Source organism: Myodes glareolus, chromosome 12 (genome assembly GCF_982192425.1).
Source record: "Myodes glareolus chromosome 12, mMyoGla1.1, whole genome shotgun sequence".
NCBI classification, from domain to species: Eukaryota; Metazoa; Chordata; class Mammalia; order Rodentia; family Cricetidae; genus Myodes; species Myodes glareolus.
In genome coordinates this window covers 23,065,193-23,078,420 of record NC_142037.1, presented here as the reverse complement: position 1 = coordinate 23,078,420, position 13,228 = coordinate 23,065,193, and the positions used below count along the sequence as shown (strand labels likewise).

The 13,228-nt window shown below is 41.5% G+C and overlaps 1 protein-coding gene across 2 annotated transcripts in view; it reads left to right on the top strand.

The window, feature by feature from the left end:
- Window positions 1–692: 692 nt before the first annotated feature.
- The window catches only part of LOC148120218 (importin subunit alpha-4-like), a 50,002-nt gene continuing 37,466 nt past the window's right edge, over window positions 693–13,228 (top strand). The window contains exons 1-2 of one of the 2 annotated variants that reach the window (XM_087912136.1): window positions 693–1,049; window positions 12,623–12,791. The gene's annotated coding sequence lies outside the window, so the exon portion shown is untranslated. The remainder of the gene's footprint in view (window positions 1,050–12,622; window positions 12,792–13,228) is intronic. The other variant, XM_087912135.1, reaches the window with a different exon arrangement.

The following is a 13,228-nucleotide window of genomic DNA, read 5'->3' as shown; positions in this document are numbered from 1 at the left end:
TCTAGTAGATGGGAAACCCCCAAGTGCACAACGTGTAGAAAGTGACAGACATTGGAGCATTCTGTCCTAAATGGGATGTTTTGATGAATCCCTCCCCACAAGGCTCAGGGAGGTATGAGGAGAGGAGGCAGAAAACCTCTAAGAGCCAGAGGTGATGCATGACTCCAAGGAAACAGTGACTTCTGGGCACGAGAGGACTGATGTACATATGAACTCATGTAGACTGTGGCAGCAAACAGAAGATTTGCACAGGTTCAATCCTGTAGTCCCAGCACTGAGAGGAGAAAGTGTTTATATAATTCTTTGAAACTTTCATATATGCATATAACATATGCATATTCTGGACATATTCACCCACACCATCCTTTTCAACTTTTTTTTTAAAAAAATATATATTATAATTCAGTGGGTTCAATTTGTGTTGCCAGTATAGGGACTGGAGTTGGGCCTCCACTGAGACATGGTTGACCAAAAGGGTTCCAATTCTTAAACTGACTCTCTTTCCCCAGAAGAGATCAACTGTCAACAGCTCCTCAGAAGCCCCGCCCCCAGAAGGGGAGTTTGCTTGCTGGGGGGGGGGGCGAAGCTGTCTACTCAAGGTCCACGGGCTGCGCATGCGTGGGTGGGCGAGGTTGCTGCAGGGGGTGAAGTAGGCCCCTGTTAAGCTTCTGAGCTCCACCAGTGATAGAGTCCCCTCTTCTCCCCAGCCGCCGCCAAGGAGTTGCCGCCTATCGTCCTTCTCCACCTAGGCGCGGAGGTGCTCGGACTTGGCCGCAGGTGAGCCCTTGGAGCCGACCAGTGAGGGCTCAACTTAGTTGAGGGAAGTCTGGGCATGAGGAGCAGTTGTGCGCGTCGGCCTCTCAGCCTCGGTTGCCCTCCCGGGTCAGGCGAGAGCATCCGTAGCCAGGGTTTGGCGTGGCCACCTATCCCAGCCTCCGTGGATCCGCGGTCTCCTGCTTCAGTGACTCCTGCTGGGACTTTCCTCTGAAGGACAGGTTCTCGGCAGGGACATCGCAGGAAAGAGCACTCTGGTACAGTGGATCAGTCAGGTAAGCACTGCATGCCCTGGCAGTCTTAGGGCATTTTCCCATGCTTTCTCTGGGGATGTGGTGTGGCCAATGCTCAGAAAACTGCATTCAGATCCTCAGCTGGGGCCCTAGTGCATACCCAACTCCAGGGATGTACGAGACAATGTAGAAAACCCTGTTTTCTTCTAGTTGAGAAACTGTCTACCCCCATTCCCACCCCATCTTGCCTCTGAAAGATTGGGTCACATTAAGTTTCTAGACTCTACTGTGAATTCGGGAATTCACAATGAAAATTGGATTTTAGTGTTCGGTCTTTGCTTTTCTACTCCGTACTGAAGCTATTTTGAGAGTTCATTGCCAAAGTGATGTATCTTTTTTTTTGCTTACTACCGTCACTCCCTTATCACCCCCATTTATTTCCAGAAGTTGCTCATTCATGTTTTTAAACCATTCCGTTTTCCGAGTCTGGAGAAGTGCTCCAGCTTTTGAAAGGGCATTGTCTGTAGAGGTGTTTCCATGAGCTGAGATGACCTGAGATAAATCGGTGTCATTTTGTACACTTTCATTTCTTGGGGATTTACAGACTGCATTAAACACGTGCCTTCTAAAGTTTTGAGTGCATTCAATTCCCCTGCATTTCGTAGACTGGAGTTACGATGTGATGATGATTCTGTTTTAATTCCCGAAGTGGATCTAGCTTAAGTATCCTCTCATTCATATTGGAACACAATGTTCATGTCATTTCATGTTAATTTCAGTTGCATCTCTTTGGCATCTGTTAAAGTTTTCTTTGAAAAATACTGCAAATGATATTTTGATTTCTTTTTTTATTTTTCCATTCAAAAATTTCCACTTCCTCCCCTCTTCCTATTTCCCTCCCACTCCCCCACTCATCCTCCTCCCTCCGCATCCAGTCTTAAGAGAGGGCAGGGAACCCTGCCCTGTGGGAAGTCCAAGACCCTCCCCCCTCCATCCAGGCCCAGGAAAGTGTGCATGCAGTAGAAACAAGTCCCAGTGCCATTATCAATGGCTTCTCAGTCAGCCCCCACTGTCAGCCTCATTCATAGAGTCCGGTTTGATCACATGCTCATTCAGACCCGGTCCAGCTGGATTTGGTGAGCTCCCATTAGATCAGGTACACTGCCTCAGTTGGTGGGTCAACCCCTAGCGGTCCTGACTTCCTTGCTTGTCTTCTCCCTCCTGCCTTTCAACTGGACCTTGGGAGCTCAGTCCGTTGCTCTGATGAAGGTCTCTGTCTGTACCTCCCTCCGTGGCAGGACGAAGATTCTATGGTGATATTCGAGATAATCATCAGTGTGATAGTAGGGCAAGGCCAGTTCAGGTAACCCTCTCTTCTGCCGTCCAAGGACCTAGCTGGGGACATCCCCGTGGACACCTGGGATCTCCTCTAGAGCCAAGTCTCTTGCCAACCCTAAAATGGATCCCTTAATGTAGGTATCTTCTTCCCTGCTCCTATATCTGCCCTTCCTCCATCTCCTCCCTCCCACTCCCCCAAGCTCTTGCCAGTCCTTCCCTTCTCCTTTCCCTTTCCCCCTCTCCCCTTCCCCCAACCTCAACCCCATCCCTTCCCCCACCACTATGCTTAAATCTTTTGCCCTGCAATCTTGTTTGCTTCCAATTTCCAGGGGAATCTATATATGTTTTTCGTTGGGTTCACCTTGTTATTTGGCTTCTCTGGGCTTGTGAACTAGAGGTTTAATGACCTTGGTTTATGGCTAGAGTCCACAAATGAGTGAGTACATACCATATTGATCTTTTTGGGTCTGGGTTATCTTACTCAGAATAGTGTTTTCTATTTCCACCATTAGCATGCAAAATTCAAGATGTCATTGTTTTTTTTTTTTACTGCTGAGTACTACTCTAATATGTATACTTAATATATACATATTTTCCTATATATATAGGAAAGTATATATATATAGGAAAGTATATATATAGGAAAGTATATATATATATATACATATATATATGTATATATATATATATACTTTCTTTATCCATTCTTCCATTGAGGGGCATTGTTTCCAGGTTCTGGCTATTACAAATAATGCTGCTATGAACATAGTTGAACAAGTGCTTTTGTAGTATGATTGGGTATCTCTTGGGTATATTCCCAAGAGTGGTATTGCTGGATACTGAGGTAGGTTGATTCCTAACTTCCTGAGAAGCCGTCACACTGATTTCCAAAGTGGTTGCACAAGTATACATTCCCACCAACAATGGATGAGTGTCCTCCTAACTCCACATCCTCTCCAGCATAGGCTATCATTAGTGTTTTTGATTTTAGACATTCTGACGGGTGTAAGATGGTATCTCAAAATTGTTTTGATTTGCATTTTCTGATAGATAAGGAAGTTGAACATGACCTTAAGTGTCTCTTGGCCATTTGAACTTCTGTTGAGAATTCTCTGTTCAGTTCAGTACTCGATTTTTTAATTGGGTTAATTAGAAATTTAAAGTTAATCAAATTTTATTGATTTTTTCCATTTATTTATTTTTTATTTATTAAAAATTTCTACCTCCTCCCCACCTCCCATTTTCCTACCTCTCCCCCCACTCCCCATCCCCCTCCCTCTCCAGTCCTAAGAGAGGGCAGGGTTCCCTACCCTGTGGGAAGTCCAAGGTTCTCCCCCATCCAAACAGGTCTAGGAAGGTGAGCTTCCAAACAAACCAGGCTACCACAAAGCCAGTCCATGCAGTAGAATCAAAACCCAGTGCTATTGTCCTTGGCTTCTCAGTCAGCCCTCATTGACAGCCACATTCAGAGGGTCCAGTTTGATCACATGCTCCATCACTCCCAGTCCAGCTAGCCTTGGTGAGCTCCCATTAGATCAGTCCCACCGTCTCAGTGGGTGGACGCAACCCTCACGGTCCTGATTTCCTTGCTCATGTTCTCTCTCCTCCTGCTCATCATTTGGACCTTGGGAGCTAAGTCCAGTGCTCCAACGTGGGTCTCTGTCTCTAGCTCCATCCATTGCCAGATGAAAAGGTTCTATGGTGATATGCAAGATATTCATCAGTGTGGTTATGGGACAAGGCCAGTTCAGGCACCCTCTCATCTGCTGCCCATGTAACAAGCTGGGGACATGTCCTTGGACACCTTGGAACCCCTCTAGAGTCAAGTCTCTCGCCCACCCTAAAATGGCTCCCTTAATTAAGATATCTACTTCTCTGCTCCCATATGCATTCTTCTTCCATCCTAACCATCCCTTTCCCCCAAGCTCTCCCAAATCCTCCCCTTCTCCCTCCAATCTCCTCTTACACCCACCGCACCCCCGTGCACCCAACTTTTACCTGGTATCTTGTCTACTTCCAATATCCAGGAGGATAACTATATGATTTTCTTTGGGTTTACCTTCTTATTTAGCTTCTCTAGGATCACGAATTACAGGTTCAATGTCCTTTAATTATGGCTGGAATCCACTTATGAGTGAGTACATACCATATTCCTCTTTTGGGGTCTAGGTTATCTCACTCAGTAAAGCGTTTTCTATTTCCATCCATTTGCATGCAAAATTCAAGATATCATTGTTTTTTACCACTGAGTAAAACTCCAATATGTATATGTTCCACACCTTCTTTAACCATTTTTCTATTGAGGGGCACCAAGGTTGTTTCCAGGTTCTGGCTATTACAGATAGTGCTGCTTTGAACATAGCTGAACAAATGCTTTTGTAGTATGATAGGGTATCTCTTGGGTTTATTCCCAAGAATGGAATTGCTGGGTCCTGAGGTAGGTTGACTCCCAGTTTCCCGAGAAACTGCCACACTGATTTCCAAAGTGGTTGCACAAGTTTGCATTCCCACCAACAGTGGATGAGTGTTCCCCTCTCTCCACATCCTCTCCAGCATAGGCTATCATTGGTGTTTTTGATTTTAGCTATTCTGACAGGTGTAAGATGGTACCTCAAAGTTGTTTTGATTTGCATTTCCCTGATTGCTAAGGCGGTTGAGCATGACCTCAAGTGTCTTTTGGCCATTTGAAGCTCTGTTGAGAATTCTCTGTTCAGTTCAGTACCCCGTTTTTTAATTGGGTTAATTAGAGTTTTAATGTCTAGTTTCTTGAGTTCTTTGTATGTTTTGGAGATCAGATCTTTGTCTGATGAGGGGTTGTTGAAGATCTTCTTCCAATCAATAGGTTGCATTTTTGTCTTAATGACAGTGTCCTTTGCTTTACAGAAGCTTGTCAGTTTCAGTAGGTCCCATTTATTCATTGTTGCTCTTATTGCCTGTGCTAATAGGCTTCTACCTAGGAAGTGGTCTCCTGTGCCCATGTCTTGTAGACTACTTCCCACTTTCTCTTCTATCAGGTTTAATGTGGTCAGATTAATATTGAGGTCTTTAATCCATTTGGACTTGAGTTTTGTGCATGGTGATAGATATGGATCTATTTTCATTCTTCTACAGGTTGACATCCAGTTATGCCAGCACCATTTGTCAAAGATGCTTTCTTTCTTCCATTTTATACTTTTAGAACCCTTGTCGAAAATCAGGTGTTCATAAGTTTGTGGGTTAATATCCGGGTCTTCTATTTGATTCCATAGATCGACTTCTCTGTTTTTAAGCCAATACCAAGCTGTTTTCAATATGTAGCTCTGTAAAAGAGTTTGAAGTCAGGGATGGTAATGCCTCCAGAAGTTCCTTTATTGTATAAGATTGTTTTGACTATCCTGGGTGGGGTTTTTTTGCCATATAAACTTGATTATTGTTCCCTGAAGGTCTGTGAAGAATTTTGATGGTTTTTTGATGGGGATTACATTGAATCTATAGATTGCTTTGGGTAGAATTGCCATTTTTACCATGTTGATCCTCCCGATCCAAGAGCAAGGGAGATCCTTCCATTTTCTGGTATCCTCTTCAATTTCTTTCTTCAAAGACTTAAAGTTTTTGTCAAATAGGTCTTTCACTTTCTAGGTTATAGTTACCCCAAGATATTTTATGCTATTTGTGGCCATCATGTAAGGTGATGCTTCTATGATTTCCCTCTCTGCTTCTTTATCCTTTGTCTATAGGAGGGCAACTGATTTTTTGGAGTTGATCTTGTATCCTGCCACAGTACTAAAGGTGTTTATCAGCTTTAGGAGTTCTCTGGTAGAGTTTTGGGGGTCGTTTATGTACACTATCTTATCATCTGCAAATAATGAAAGTTTAACTTCTTCCTTTCCAATTTGAATCTCCTTGATCCCCTTATGTTGTCTTATTGCTATTGCTAGAACTTCAAGCACTATATGGAAGAGGTATGGAGAGAGTGGACAGCCTTGTCGTGTTCCTGATTTTAGTGGAATGGCTTTGATTTTCTCCCCATTTAATTTGATGTTAGCTGTCGGCTTGCTGTTATATTTATGTCGGCTTTTATTATATTTAGGAATGAACCTTGTATCCCAAGTCTCTCCAACACCTTTATCATAAAGGGGTGTTGAATTTTGTCAAATGTTTTTTCAGCATCTAATGAAATAATCATATGTTTTCTTTCTTTCAGTTTATTTATATGATGGATTACATTGAAAGATTTTCGTATGTTGAACCAGACCTGCATCTCTGGGATGAAGCCTACTTGATCATAATGGATAATTTTTCTAATGTGTTCTTGGATTCGGTTTGCAAGTATTTTCTTGAGTATTTTTGCATTGATATTCATGATTGAGATTGGCCTGTAATTCTCCTTCTTGGTTGTGTCTTTGTGTGGTTTTGGTATCAGGGTAACTGTAGCTTCATAAAAAGAATTTGACAATGACTCTTCTGTTTCTATATTGTGAAATACCTTAAGGAGTATAGGTATTAGCTCTTCTTGGAAGTTCTGGTAGAATTCTGCATTGAAACCATCTGACCCTGGGCTTTTTTTGATAGGGAGGTTTTTGATAACACCTTCTAATTCTTCGTGTCTAACAGGTCTATTTAAAGTGTTCACCTGATCTTGGTTCAACTTTGGTATATGGTACTTATCTAAATATATGTCCATTTATTTTACATTTTCCAATTTTGTGGCATACAGGCTTTTGAGTAAGATCTAATGATTCTCTGAATTTCCTCTGTGTCTGTGGTTATGTCCCCCTTTTCATTTCTGATCTTATTAATTTGCGTATTCCCTCTCTGCCTTTTGATTAGTTTGGAGAGGGGTTTGTCAATCTTGTTGATTTTCTCCAGGAACCAGCTTTTTGTTTCATTGATTCTTTGGATTGTTTTTTGTGTTTCTATTTTGTTGATTTCAGCCCTCAGTTTGATTATTTCCAGTCTTATACTCCTCCTGGGTGAGTCTGCTTCTTTTTTTTTCTAGAGCTTTCTGGTGTGCTGTTACGTCTCCAATGTGTGCTTTCTACGTTTTCTTTAATTGTGCACTTAGTGCTATGAACTTTCCTCTTAGCACTGCTTTCATAGTGTCCCAGAGGTTTGAGTATGTTGTGTCTTTATTTTCATTAAATTCAAGGAAATCTTTAATTTCTTTCTTTATTTCTTCCTTGACCCAGGGGTGATTTAGTAGTTGACTGTTCAACTTCCATGAGTTTGTAGGCTTTCTGGGGGTAGCATTGTTGTTGAATTCTAACTTTAATCCATGGTTATCCGACAAGACACAGGTGGTTTCTAATATTTTTTTGTACCTGTGGAAGTTTGCTTTGTTACTGAGTATGTGGTCAATTTTCGAGAAGGTTCCAGGAGCTGCAGAGAAGAAGGTCTATTCTTTCCTATTTCGGTGGAATGTTCTATAGATGTCTGTTAAGTCCATTTGATTCATTACCTCCATTAATTCTCTTCTTTCTCTGTTAGATTTCTGTCTGATTGACTTGTCCATTGGTGAGAGAGGAGTGTTGAAGTCTCCTACTATTAGTGTCTGTGGATTGATGACTACCTTGAGTTCTAGAAGTGTTTCTTTTACATAAGTGTGTGCTTTTATATTAGGGACATAGATATTCAGGATTGAGACTTCCTCCTGATGAGTTGTTCCTGTTATGAGTATAAAATGTCCATCTCCATCTCTTCTGATTGATTTTAATTTGAAGTCAATTTTGTTAGAAATTAGAATTGGCCACACCCGCTTGTTTCTTAGGTCCATTTGATTGAAAAACCTTTTCCCAATCCTTTACTCTGAGTAGATGTCTGCCTTTGTGGTTGAGGTGTGTTTCTTGTAAACAGCACAATGTTGGATCCTGTTTTCGTACCCATTCTCTTAACCTGTGCCTTTTTATAGGTGAGTTGAGTCTGTTGATATTAAGTGATATTAATGACCAGTGGTTGTTAACTCCGGTTATTTTTTTTAATTTTTTTTATTGTAGTAGAGTTTGTGTGTTTCCCTTCTTTGAGTTGTGCTTGTGAAGGGTCGCTAGATGTCTGAGTTATTGTAGGCAGTGTTGGCAATGTTAGATTCCTTGGGTTGTGATTTTCCTTCTATTACTTTCTGTAAGACTGGATTTGTGGCTACGTATTGTTTAAATTTGTTTTTATCCTGGAATATTTTGTTTTCTCCGTTGACAGTGAATGATAGCTTGGCTGGGTATAGTAGTCTGGGTTTGCATCCATGGTCTCTTAGTTTCTGCAGTACCTCTATCCAGGACCTTCTGGCTTTCATGGTTTCCATAGTGGTTTCCATTACACTTTCCATGGTGTAAGTCTGATCGGTTTACCTTTATAAGTTACTTGACCTTTTTCCTTTGCAGCTCTTAATATTCTTTCTTTAATCTGTATGTTTTGTGTTTTGATTATTATATGGCGAGGGGATGATTTTTTTTGATCCAGTCTATTCGGTGTTCCGTATGCTTCTTGAACCTTCATAGGAATATCGTTCTTTAGGTTGGGAAAGTTTTCTTCTATAATTTTGTTGATATATTTTCTGGGCCTTTGATCTGCAATTCTTCTCCTTCTTCTACTCCTATTATTCTTAGGTTTGGTCTTTTTATTATGTCCCAGATTTCTTGAATGTTTTGTGATGAGAATTTGTTGTATTTGCTGTTTTCTTTGATCAGAGCGTTTATTTTCTCTATACCATCTTCAGAATCTGAGATTCTTTCTTCTATCTCTTGTATTCTATCAGTTATGCTTGATTCTGTAGTCTCTGTTTGTTTACCTAGATTTTCCATATCCAGCTGGCCCTCAGTTTGTGTTTTCTTCATTGCCTCCATTTCAGTTTTCATTTCTTGAACTGTTTCCATTACCTGTTTGATTGTTTTTTCTTGGTTTCCCAGGGTATCATTTACGGATTTACTCATTTCTTCAAACTTTTTGTTATACTTCTCTTCCATTTCTTTAAAGCAGGTTTCATGACTCTTAATTTAAAAAGAATCACATCCAATTTTATTCTAATTCTCCAAAATGTATACCAAACATATTAATTGCTTCTAAAATATATGTCACCCTTCATATAACGGTCATTACATCTTCCATTTATTCCTCCCCCCCCCCCCCGCCACTTTTCTTTAGAGTTCTTTAATATTGGTTTGCCCAGTTAAGTGTCTGTGACATAATCATCTGGTTAAATTTCTTTTCAGTATTTTTCTTTTCAATATTTATGACCAGCACTGGCTTCTAAAAGAAAGACGTTTGATCTTCCCAGCCACTTTTTAGGGTGAGAGTGACTGTTAACCCATTACCACGTGAGCTAGTGTAGAATCAATCTCGGCATCTGGTCTTGAATCTCTAATCAAACTGTTACAACTGTTCATCTTTCAGCTTCGTCTGGGGCCATGTTCAACTTATTGGCAAACACATTAATGCTGACACGCTGGTAGATACAATAAAATTCTCAAATATGATGAGATGGACATTTTCCATGACGTCCTCACAACATAAAGAAGTGATTCTTTTTCTCTCAAAGCCTGAGGAATAGAATATAAAGTAGTGATACTCAGCCTTCCTAATGCCGTAACCATCACCTACCTACATGTCGCCCTCTGTAGCTCTGACCTAGAGTGTCCTAACCACAGTCATCTGTAGCCACCACCTATGGTGCCCTGTCTAATCACAATCCTCTGTAGCCATTAACTACACTGTTCCATCTTACAGCCCTCTGTAGACATCACCTACAGTGTTCTGTCTAACCACAGCCATCTGTAGATATCACCTACAGTGTCCTGTCTAACCACAGCCATCTGTAGCCATTACCTACAGGGCTCTATCTAATTACAGGCATCTCTAGTTATCAACTATAGTGCTTGTTACATCCCCTGAAATAATCTCTATTTGCAGACTCAAGAAACGGAAGGAAGTTTTCCAACTCCCCCTTGCTAGTGGATTAACAGTCAGACTACAGCCAGCTGGTGCCAAGCTTTTCGGCCAAATATGTGGTGCTTTTTATTCAAGACAAAGGAGCCTTTCTAGTACTCTGAATATTTATGTTTCCCTTACAAGCAAGAAGTACTCGGAATTCCTATTTATGCAAAGTCTCACTAAGGTTGGGTTTTGTGGTGCTGTCCTGAAACCCTGCTGCCGAGACAGGGGATTGCTTTGAATTCCAAAAACTCTGAAGTACAAATTGAGACCCTATCTTAAAAAAATAAAAAAGAGCCGGGCAGTTGGTGGTGCGTAGCTTTAATTCTAGCACTCAGGGGCAGGGGCAGGCAGATCTCTATGAGTTCCAGACCAGCCTGGTCTACAGAGAAAATTCCAGGGCAGCCAGGGCTACACAGAGAAACCCTGTCTCAAAAAAAACCATAATAAATAAATAAGTGCCAATCTGTAGTTGATAAACATTTTCAACTTTCTGCATCTTAAACAATTTTTATGGTGAAAACTTAGAAGTTTTATTTAATCTTGCTCTTTTTATTCTTTCTATTGAGAGCTCATCCAGTTTTATAGCAAATCAAATTAAACCATTGCAGAAAGGATGACCTAAGGTCTCTTAGCCCATTACACACCCATCCCCATTGAACCAAGGCAACCCTAGACGAATGTCAGTCAGTCAAGGATCTGAATCATAGAAATCCCTCACCCAACCTGTGCTATGATAAAACCCCCACCTCAACTGAGCTTTCAGGGGCTTTCTGATCCTGCCAATGTGTTGAACACATGGAGATTCCAAGTTTGAACTTGAATAGAGGCTCTTTGGTTTTACATATGGGACTAGGTCTCCTTGTTGGTTTCTGGGAGACTCTGGAATCTGGCCATAACAAGACAAGGTCAACTTGAACTTCATTTTAATACTTGAAAAGTAATATTGGTCCTTTTATTGCTAGCGTTTACATTGTACTAGGCATCATAAGTCACCCAGAGCTGTACTAAAGCGTGGGAAAGGCTGTGTTTAGGTTCTTTGCAAATACATCATCATTTGACACAAAGGACATCACCATCTATGTTGAGGAATCTGAATTCTACAAGGGTTTTCTTGCTGAGTCAGCTCCCTGCAGGTGGGACTAAGACAGGGTGAGCTGTGTGGAAATGCACCTTTTACCCAATGTCATGTCCACGATAGTGAACTCTTCCCACAAAACATCTTAAGTCCACTCATATGCACCCATCACCTATTGAAGGTTCCTACTTCTCAACACATGAACTTTGGGGGCACAGTTAAACCACATTAGGCCCTATCCTTTGTGACTTTGTTTAAGCTTTATAATCTCTTCAAAGTATCCAATTCCAAAGTTACATGGGTATTCAAGACTCCTTCAACACATGGAGTTGGGAGGAACACAAACTGATCAAGTCATTGAAGGGCTTTGTCTCACTCAGCTCACACCACTACACCCATGCTTCCTCCTGGCATTAAGGGTGAACAAACTGGCTCTCTTGCTGGCTTTAGAACCCCAAGGATTCTTCTATAGACTACTAATAGTTTCCCCCTCACTTTTACACAGCCCTTGGATTCTTAGTCACAAACTACTTCTCCATGACACCTCACTCCCTGCTTGACCATTACGACTCCCAGCCCCAACCTGTTCAACACCCCTACTTCCCATTGTCACCATCATTTTCAATGTTGGACCACACATCTTACCTACTCTCCATCTGTCCCTGGGCTTCGTGCTGGCTGAGGTTATTTGTTTCATTCAGGGTTGGTCTTCATCATCTCAATGCACGCTTTTCCAGTGAGGTGACAGAAACTCACGGCTGTCTTCAAAGGTGAGCTGCCAATGGGACATTAACTGGCACACTGTATCTGGTCTGAACCAACAAGTGACTTCTACTTTCTCCACTAGGAAACTAACTTACTGTCCTCACCCGTCTTTCTGGCTGCTGACTTTGCACTGCTCCTCAGAATCCATTATTATTTCTTGTCTCTTTCTTGTGTGCTTAGAACACGCTGAAGTCAGCGCATTCAAATTCATAAATTTAGACCTCAAGGGCCTTTTCTGTGAAAGACCAAGGTTTATTGAAATAACAGAATAGTAACAATATTGCACATGGTTCGAAATTTTGCTTTAAAGAGAAACTGACGGAGTGCCTGCCATGAGGACACTTCAGGACTTCAGAACTCTTACCACAATCCCACATGACACTGGTGGTCTAAGTAAGTCTTAAGTCTTCTGATGATGTCCTTACACTCAGAAACCCACACTTAAACAAAAATCTACATGTTTGTTGTTTTCCGAATACATTGTTGATGTACAACTGTTAAGAATTTTACATGACAACGTGCTTATCTTCTCCAGGGTGCTACTGTGTTCTGTCTGGACACACCTCAGACCTCTCAATCTTGTCTACTTGAACACTGTCTTGGCCTGGCAGAGACCAGGAAGGGACAGACCTGTATGTGATATGATCTAACGGTCTCTGCAGCAAAAGTCTGTAGATGGCATTCCTCAAGAGGACGACTCAAAGGTAATTCTCCAAAATGAGTATAATAGTGTTATTGAGCATATGAATTCCCATGTTCAAACTCCAGCACTCTCCTTTAATGGCTACAAATAAATGACACTGTGTTTCTCTGCCAAATGCGATGACAATTGTGTTGATTAGTTTTTATCAACCCAACACACCAGAGAGCCATCTAAGAACAGAAAATCTCAGTTGAGGAAATACTGTAGGCAGGTCTGTGGGGCCTTTTCTTGATTGGTAGCCTGCATGTAATAGACATTCCTACTCCGTCCTGATGTGTGAACCCTGTTCCCATAGGGCTTTGTTTACTGTCCTGGGAGAAGTACCTCCCCAGTCAAGGGATGCTATGGGCAGATAGTTCATGCCAAACAATGCAGCTTAGTTTACTTAAGGGCATCATGTGAGCATCCCCATTTGGTCATGAGACCTTCTGTATCCTG